The 8,530-nt window shown below is 34.7% G+C and overlaps 1 non-coding gene across 1 annotated transcript; it reads left to right on the forward strand.

Moving 5' to 3' along the window:
* Positions 1-1,263: 1,263 nt before the first annotated feature.
* On the forward strand, positions 1,264-1,370 carry LOC141676325 (small nucleolar RNA R71). The gene has a single exon (XR_012556922.1). It is a non-coding gene; the product is annotated as a small nucleolar RNA R71 (small nucleolar RNA).
* Positions 1,371-8,530: the final 7,160 nt, after the last annotated feature.

An 8,530-nucleotide genomic window follows, 5' to 3' on the forward strand; every position in this document is an offset into this window, starting at 1 on the left:
GCATCAGATTGATGCTAGCTCCCAAATCACATAAACACTTGTTGAACGACAAGTTTTCGATGGTGCAAGAAATAGTGAAGCTTCCAAGATTTTTAAGCTTCGGAGGCAACTTCTGTTGCAGCAAAGCACTGCATTCCTCCGTAAGAACAACGGTCTCTAAGTCATCGAGCTTCACTTTCCGAGAGAGAATACATTTCATAAACTTCGCATAGCTAGACATATGTTCAAGAGCTTCAGCGAAAGGTATGTTGGTGTGAAGTTTCTTGAAAACTTCCAAGAACTTAGAAAATTGCTTATCCAACTTCTGCAACCTTTTAGGAAAAGGAGGTGGAGGATATACCCGTTTTCCCCTGTATTACCCTCAAGAGGAGTGTTGATATCAGCTTTTTTCCTTGGTTCCACCTCGGCATCCTTCAACACCTCTTCTTCAGCTACAACTTCATTTTCTGAAACTTGAAATTTTTTAGGGCTTGCAACCTTCCTAGACCTCAATGTAATTGCCTTAACCTGCTCTTTTACTTCCCTCTTTCCTGAAAAATCTGTATCACTAGGGAGTGTACCAGGTTATCGATTCAACAAAGCATTGACAATCTGCCTAATTTGATTCTCCAAAGTCTTGATAGAAACCTCTTGGCTCTTACACATGAGCCTCAACTCCTCCAATTCAGATTTTTCATTAGATTGACTTGTACTTCCATGCGGTAGTTGTTGAAGTTGGAGTTGTTATCTTGGTGCATGTTGCGGTTGTTGAAAATCGATAGGGTTGAATTATTTTGCTACATACTGTTGATAAGGCTATTGCACCGCATTCTGATTATTGCTCCAGCTGAAGTTAGGATGATTGCGGTTGTTGGGATGATAAGTGGCTGGAACTGGTTGCTGCGACCTCTGAAAGTTTCTGATAAACTGAGCTGATTCACTAGAAATAGCACACTGATCAGTTTCATGCGCACCTGCATAAAGCTCACAAACACTTGTGATCTGATTAACTCCATAATTAGCCAAAGAATCCACCTTCATCGTTAAATCCTTAAGTTGAGCAGCTATAGCAGTAGCTGTATCCACCTCTAGAATTCCTGCTACCTTGCCTTGAGGTAGTCTCTGAGTTGGGTTCTGGTATTCATTAGCAGCCATCAGTTCAATCAACTCATAAGCTTCATCGTAGCTCTTAGCCCATAAGGCTCCACCTGATGCTGTATCGAGCATGGGTTTAGAATGTACTCCCAAACCATTATAAAGCAGTTGATGATCATCCAGTCACGCATCCCATGATAAGGACACTTCCTAAGCATCTCCTTATAACGCTCTCAAGCTTCACATAATGACTCTCCCGATTGTTGTGCAAATTGAGTAAGAGTGTTCCTGATTGCAGCCGTCTTTGCCAATGGGAAGAATTTAGTAAGAAACTTCTGAGCAAGATCTTCCCAAGTAGTGATAGAAACTGCTGGTAGAGAATGCAACCAACACTTAACTTTATCCCTCAGAGAGAATGGGAAAAACCTCAACTTAACAGCATCTTCAGAAACATTGTTGAATTTAAAAGTGTCACAAATCTCGATAAAATATCTAATGTGCATGTTGGGATCTTTCGTTGGAGAACCCCCAAACTGGACTGAATTCTACACCATCTAAATCGTGCTAGATTTGATTTCAAAAGTATTAGCCGCGATGGCTAGTCTTACAATGCTAGATTGAATGTCATTAATCTTCGGTTGAGAAAAATCCATCAAAGCCTTCGGATTTGCTGCTGGTTCTCCCATTGCAACAACAACTTTTTCTTCAACTTTTTCCTCAACAAAGACTTCTTCTCCAATAACTTCTTTTTCCTCACGAGATTGAGAATGCGTTCGCATACATGTTCACTCGAGTACCTGAAACATTACAAGTACCCTTGTAAGTAAGATATCTGAGTCAGTGAACTTTAACGACCATTGATGTCAAGCACATAAACTAAATTAAACACCGAGTCCCCGGCAGCGGCGCCAAAAACTTGTTAGGGCGAAAACACGTGCTAAAATTACATTCAAGTATACGCGTTCGCAAGTAGTATAAGATATAAATCAGATTCGTACCCACAGAGACTCTTTTTAATTAACTTAAGATTATGCACCTATGCAACAATGGTATGGTTATCGCTCAATGCTAAGAAAATAACAAGTTGAGATGTTTATAACTAAGATTAAACTAATATGCAATTAACTAAGATGAATTAACTATATGAGAATAACATGGGATTCTAACTTCATTAAATACTTCATTCAAAGTCATTGTTCTTAACCTTAACATGCAATTGTGATGACTGCTAATCAGATAACACGGAACTAGTAAACGCCAATTTTCGTTGCACGAATACCTGGACATCCACAAAAGAGATAGAAGCTAAGTAGACACAAATTATGCTTAGACCCTATATGTCTATAGAATTTGAAAACCTAACGGTTTAATGTGCAAGTTATCTATCATGATTATATAGGGCAAGTGAGATGGTTAAAATTACCTACGGATCATGCATAACAATTATACATGAACCTGTGCTAGCATGGCAAGTTCTAAACCTCTATATTCACTGTCACTTCAATAGAGATTAACATGTTATCTTATATGTTAGCTACGCACATTAGACAAATAAGCACAACCAATACTAGGATATTAATCAATCACCACACACAAAGATATTGAAACAAATTAACTATAGAAATCCATAAGTAAATCCGTTAGAACCCCACGATAACGATTAGTTCATAACCGAACTCATCGTCACCATGGGTTCCAATGAAAACATGGTATGAAAACTAGATCTTTATAAACTGAATAATAATCAAAAGTACATTAACAAGAGTGTAAGGTTCAAACGGATAAGAAAACAAGCATCCAACGTTATAACTTAAGCAAAGAATCACAAGTAAAAACAAGATCTTCTTCTCCTTCGTTGTATTGTGCTATTAGGTCTTCTTACTGCTCTTTTCTTCTTCTCGTTGTTATAAAAAACGTCTTCAAAAGGCTTTATATATAAGCCCAATACGATCTGGAGTCTGGAAAATTATTATTATACTATAATCAGGATTCTGCAATCCCGATCCAGCGCGGCCCCTCCGCATACCAGCGCGGGCGTGCTCGCTTTCTAACAATTGGGTGCGACCGCTCCCAAGACTAGCGCGACCGCACCGACCTTCTGGAAATTCTTATTTTTCTTGTATCCTTGACTTCAATTGCTGGTTTCTTTCGTGCTAACTCCCGAGACTCCATCCTAACACCCTTTTAGCATAGAAACAATGTAAAATCTATTCCTTCTTCCAAATTTACCCTGAAATGTAAAACACTACAAAATACATCAAAAACACAAATAACTTGAGTACAAATCATCAATTCGAATATTTACGAAGCGTTCTAAGTGGATATAAATTCCACTTATCAACTTTCCGCGTAGGGGGTTTTCTTATCCTTTCACCATACTATTCAGCAAGGTATTTCACACCTGTTAGCTTGTTCTTATAAGGCTTAATACATAAGCGATCATTCAGTAATGTCCTTATCTCTATAATGTCACTTCCTGTCGGCCTTCTCACCCAAATATAAAAAGGGCGGCCTTGTTCACACTTCACCTGGCATCTATTTCTATCATTGACACCAAACTTATCAGTCCCTCTTTCTTTCAGTCCATATTTCCTCACCATTAACCAAAATTCATCCATATTCACAAAGGCCATCCATACTTTCCACTTTATCTTTGTTGTCCTGGGTTGCTTACTAACACCAGTAAAATGTCTTTTTCTTTTCTTGGCTATTACAGGAGGACCAACATATCATATCTTGTTGTTCATCTTCACTTAAACTTCCTATTGACCTTAACTTGTATAATCAAAGTCTGATTCACTATAATCCCATTCTTTCATCCATTCATTCACACTTTTATAGTTCTTCATGTTCTTCACAAACTCTTCTTCACTTGCATCATCAAAATCTGAAGCCCCGTTGTCAAGCTCTTCAGTGTCCTGCCACTCTAAACATCATTTTTTACCATGGATCATCATGGTCACTGTCATCACTACTCCCAAAATCTTTTTATACCCCTTTGAAATTTCCTCAAGGTCATCATTATCATCATCATTCTCCCTATCCTGACTACCACCACCAATGGCATTATACTCACCCCAAAGTGCTTCATCAGTTAGAAACTTATCAATATATACCTCCATTTTACCATATGGCATGCACAAACTAACCTTAGAGAAGCATCATCATACAACATACGAATTCCATCAGCAAAATTATGACCATTATTTTTAAAATAAACCAAACTCTCAGGACTGTAACCAAACATTTCAGCCCAATTATCCAAGTCTCTAAAAGAGTGTGTTTATGTGTAGACATTGTTAATAACATCACATTTACCTCTCATACAAACACACTCAGGTTGCGGACCACACTCCCCATGATGATTACCTTTTATAGTTGTAAAATTTGACATACTGTTTCATTAACATTCGCAAACCCTAATAGATTAAACAATAAAATGAACACATATAACAAACATAATAGTAAACATATATCTTAAATTATATAAATAAGACCCAAAATGCTAAATATCGCATATAAATACTAAACGCCCACTACCTGAAAGGACAATGTCTAGGGGATGGTAATACATGAAAAACCTTATGTAAATGCATTAGCTTGAAAAAACCTTAATACACACCTTCAATAAACAAGATGAAAACGATGAATTGAGATAGGGTTGATGAAAAATGGGGTATGAACTTTGAGGTTGATCGCACTTCAATCGTCGTGCTGAGGTTTTCCCTAAAAAACATAGGGAGAAGGTCGATTGCCGCTGTTAGGTAATGAATTACACACAGGGGGGTTAATGTGTTTTTCTGCTTTTCTTGAAGTGTTTATGGTGATGAAGAAAGTAAATTAAAACCTTGTAGTCAAATGTGTTAGAACTGAATTTAAACAGTTAAGAATAGGGAACACAGTTCTTTACAAACTTACTTAATTTTATATTAAAATTAAGAATGTCCTGCTACAAAGCATCCAGTGTTTACTTTATAGATCAGTAAACACTGATTATTACACAGCATGCAATAACATGTACTAAACCCTACTTTTGGATAACCAAATCTTTCAATTTTTGGCTTAGTGTATCTTTGCTAATCTTGCATGCCTGTGACTTTACTTTTCCAGTTAATCTTGACATTTGATCTTGTACACTTCATACTGCTTTTTGTAGGCCTGTCAATCCAACTGATTGGATTATTTGTTGATTGATAATCTTGGATATTGAACTGATCTGCACTTTTTACTTTGAGTTTTACCTCGAGATCTCCAGTTTGATCGATAGAGAACTTAACATCTCGATAAGTATATTGGCTTATCGAGATCTCTAATAACTCTATAGTTGTTTGATTTATCGAGGTCTCTGAGTTCTCTAAAAGAGAATTTGGCTTGTCGAGATCTCTCATCTTCATGTCTTCACTTTTGCTTATCGATGCCTCTGAGTTCTCTAATGATAAATAGACTTATCGATATCTCAGAGATCTCTAGTGATATTTTGACTTATCAATATCTCAGAGATCTCTAGTGAAGAAATGTCTTGTCGATATATCCAACTTCATGTCTTAAATTTGACTTGTCGATATCTCTGAGTTCTCTAATAGCTTTCCTGACTTCTCTCGATAAGTCACTCTGAAGTTCTCGAATGACTTCTATATAACACTTAATCTATGACTTGTAGAGATCTTAACTTAGAATATTTTTTCCAAAACAGATTTATTCAACTCCAAACTTCTTCATAATTCTCCTGAGACATGATCTTCTTGATATTCTTCCAGATATAATTTTTAGGCTTAATACTGTTTACAGAAAAAGACTCCAGTCCGCCCTTGAATATTTTTACAGACTTAAGTGGTACAATACAAAATGCAAACTTAGATTACAATACAACTTACTTAGGGTTGTCAATTTGACTTAATCTTGTTATTGTACAGGCATGTCTTGCACAACAGCCGCTGTTTGGAATGCATGTCTGTTGTCTGTACTCTCTTATACAACTTTATATTTATACATAACGTTTTGTGACATGTCATGTATTAATATTAAGTTTATTTTTAAATTTTTAATGTAACCTGCCACATCAGATTGACCAACAGAAAAGTTAACTTTAATTGTCAATTTTTTTTTAAAAAAAAGATAACAACCTGATATAATATTATATTACGGTATTTTAAATGAGTTCCCACGGAGAATGAGGAGCTACTTGACCTTTTGTTGTGAGACGGGTGGCCACTTTGATATAAAACTCTTTTGTTATTAAATTTTCAGGGACATCTATTCTCCAACAATGATTACGTATTTTGGATATAATTCATTAAGGAAGGTAGGGCAGCTCGAGCTCGAGCTCGTTTTGCAAGACCCGGCCCGAGCTCGGAAATGAGTCGAGCTCGTATTGTAAGACCCGACACGGCTCGAGCTCAGATGCGAGTCGAGCTCGGTGACAATTTTTACCCGTTTATAAAAACGAGTCGGGCCGAGTATGTGCCGAGCTCGAATTGAATTCAACTCGATAACCGAAACTCGACCTGACCCGACCCGAACTCAAGCTCGGTTAAAAAACGAGCATAATATTTTTTTTCTTTCAGAAATATTAACAAACATCTTTTGTGAAAGAAAATAGTAGACGAAGAAAAAAAACAATTGAATACCTCAGTAAACACACACCCAATAACTAACATCAATAATAAAATACTGAGAATAAGGATGACATCAAATCAATCTAAGAAGACACAAGAAACTGGTCTCCCTCATATCATACTTAATTACTTGATTACAGTGCTGAATGTAAAAATGGAAATGAAAGTGAGTTGTTTTGTGAATCAGAACTCAGTGAAATTACGAGTGATGAAAGTGAGTATGAAGTTATAAAATTATGGTCCGTGCTTGGGAATTGTTTGATTTTGGTGTTGTTCAGCCGTGGATGAAAGTAGAGTGTAAACATTATTTTTGGGTCAAACTTACATGAATTTGGAACGGACCGATGAATTGAGCTATTTATAAAAACTGAATTAAACCCGACGAGCTTGGTGGCTTAGCTCCATTCAATCCAATAGATAATTAGACTAGCCCATCACAAATAAAATGATGGCTTAGCCCAGTACTACGTCAAGCAAATATTTAAAAATTCAGATACCACTTAAATTGAGAGCCCAATACTCAACAATAAAAAATGTGAGTAAGGAATTTATCAAAAAAATAAACGAGCAAGGAAAATTGCATAATTAATTAAATAAAAATGAAATAAAATGCTAAAATAGAAATAAAATATATAATTTCAAGCTTTTGAAGAGTTCTTGAAAGTACATGGATATTGAATAAGTAGCTTGATTTTTCTTAGCAGTGACAAACTAAGTGGTGTATTCATTTCAGATTTTAAAGGATTGTTAATAATCTATGGATTTTAAAAGATTTTCGTTGATTTTAATTCTTCGTGGATTTTGATGGAGTTGATCCAAAATCTTGTAGAGTCTTGCAGATTTTGTGGAGTTTTTTAGAAATTCATCAAAATCTAATGTATTTTCAAGAGATTTCAAGATATTAAAAATCTACAAGTAAATCCATCAAAATCCACAACTTTTTAAATAAAAGAAAATTCATGGACTTTTGAATACCATCAGATTTTGATTGATTTTTTAAAATCCAAATTGAATATCACCAAATTTTAATTGATTTTTTTAATCTAAATTGAATATACTCAGATTTTAAAAGACTTTTTACAATTCTTGTCGAATACCGTCAGATTTTAAAGGATTATTTCAAATCCAAATTGAATACCCCATTATTTCTAAAATCCTTCAAAATCTTAATTGAATACAACTACCTACAACGATTGTATTTTTATTATATTTTTCGTTCTCATGAGGTATCTCATTTTTAAAAGGAATTTCATTCATGCACAAGATCCTCATGCGCGCACATCGAGGCACAACTATGTTTCGTTTCCAAAGTTGATGCCATACATCATGCACCACGTCATCAATGAGTATTATCCAAATCCTAAAACTAGACGCCTGCTATTACTACAAATATTTTCGTCCAATCTCATAATTAAAAGTTTTTGAACACCATGCGACTTTTTAAGTCATTAAAGTCTTATTTCTTTTGTTTTGATTCTGAATTCGAGATTTGTTAAAATTTATATATAAAATATATACATTTAATTAGTAAAATAAGTTACTTATTAAAAATTTGTAATAAAAATATTTTTGAGCAAAAGCACGGATCATAATTAATTATAATTGATTATTTACAGCTACAAACATTAGTTCAATATTATTATTTAAAGAAAATAAATAAACTTATTATTAAAAGTGAATATACAGTTTTTTAGTAAAAATAGAAAAAACTTAATATAAAATAAATAATAAAATATCGATATTATCCCATAATAGACCCATAAATTAGTTAGTGTAGACCCCATTAATTAGATATATAACCACAAAGTTAATAATCATCAAATAATAATAAAATATCATTG

This window comes from Apium graveolens, chromosome 7 (genome assembly GCF_009905375.1).
Source record: "Apium graveolens cultivar Ventura chromosome 7, ASM990537v1, whole genome shotgun sequence".
NCBI classification, from domain to species: Eukaryota; Viridiplantae; Streptophyta; class Magnoliopsida; order Apiales; family Apiaceae; genus Apium; species Apium graveolens.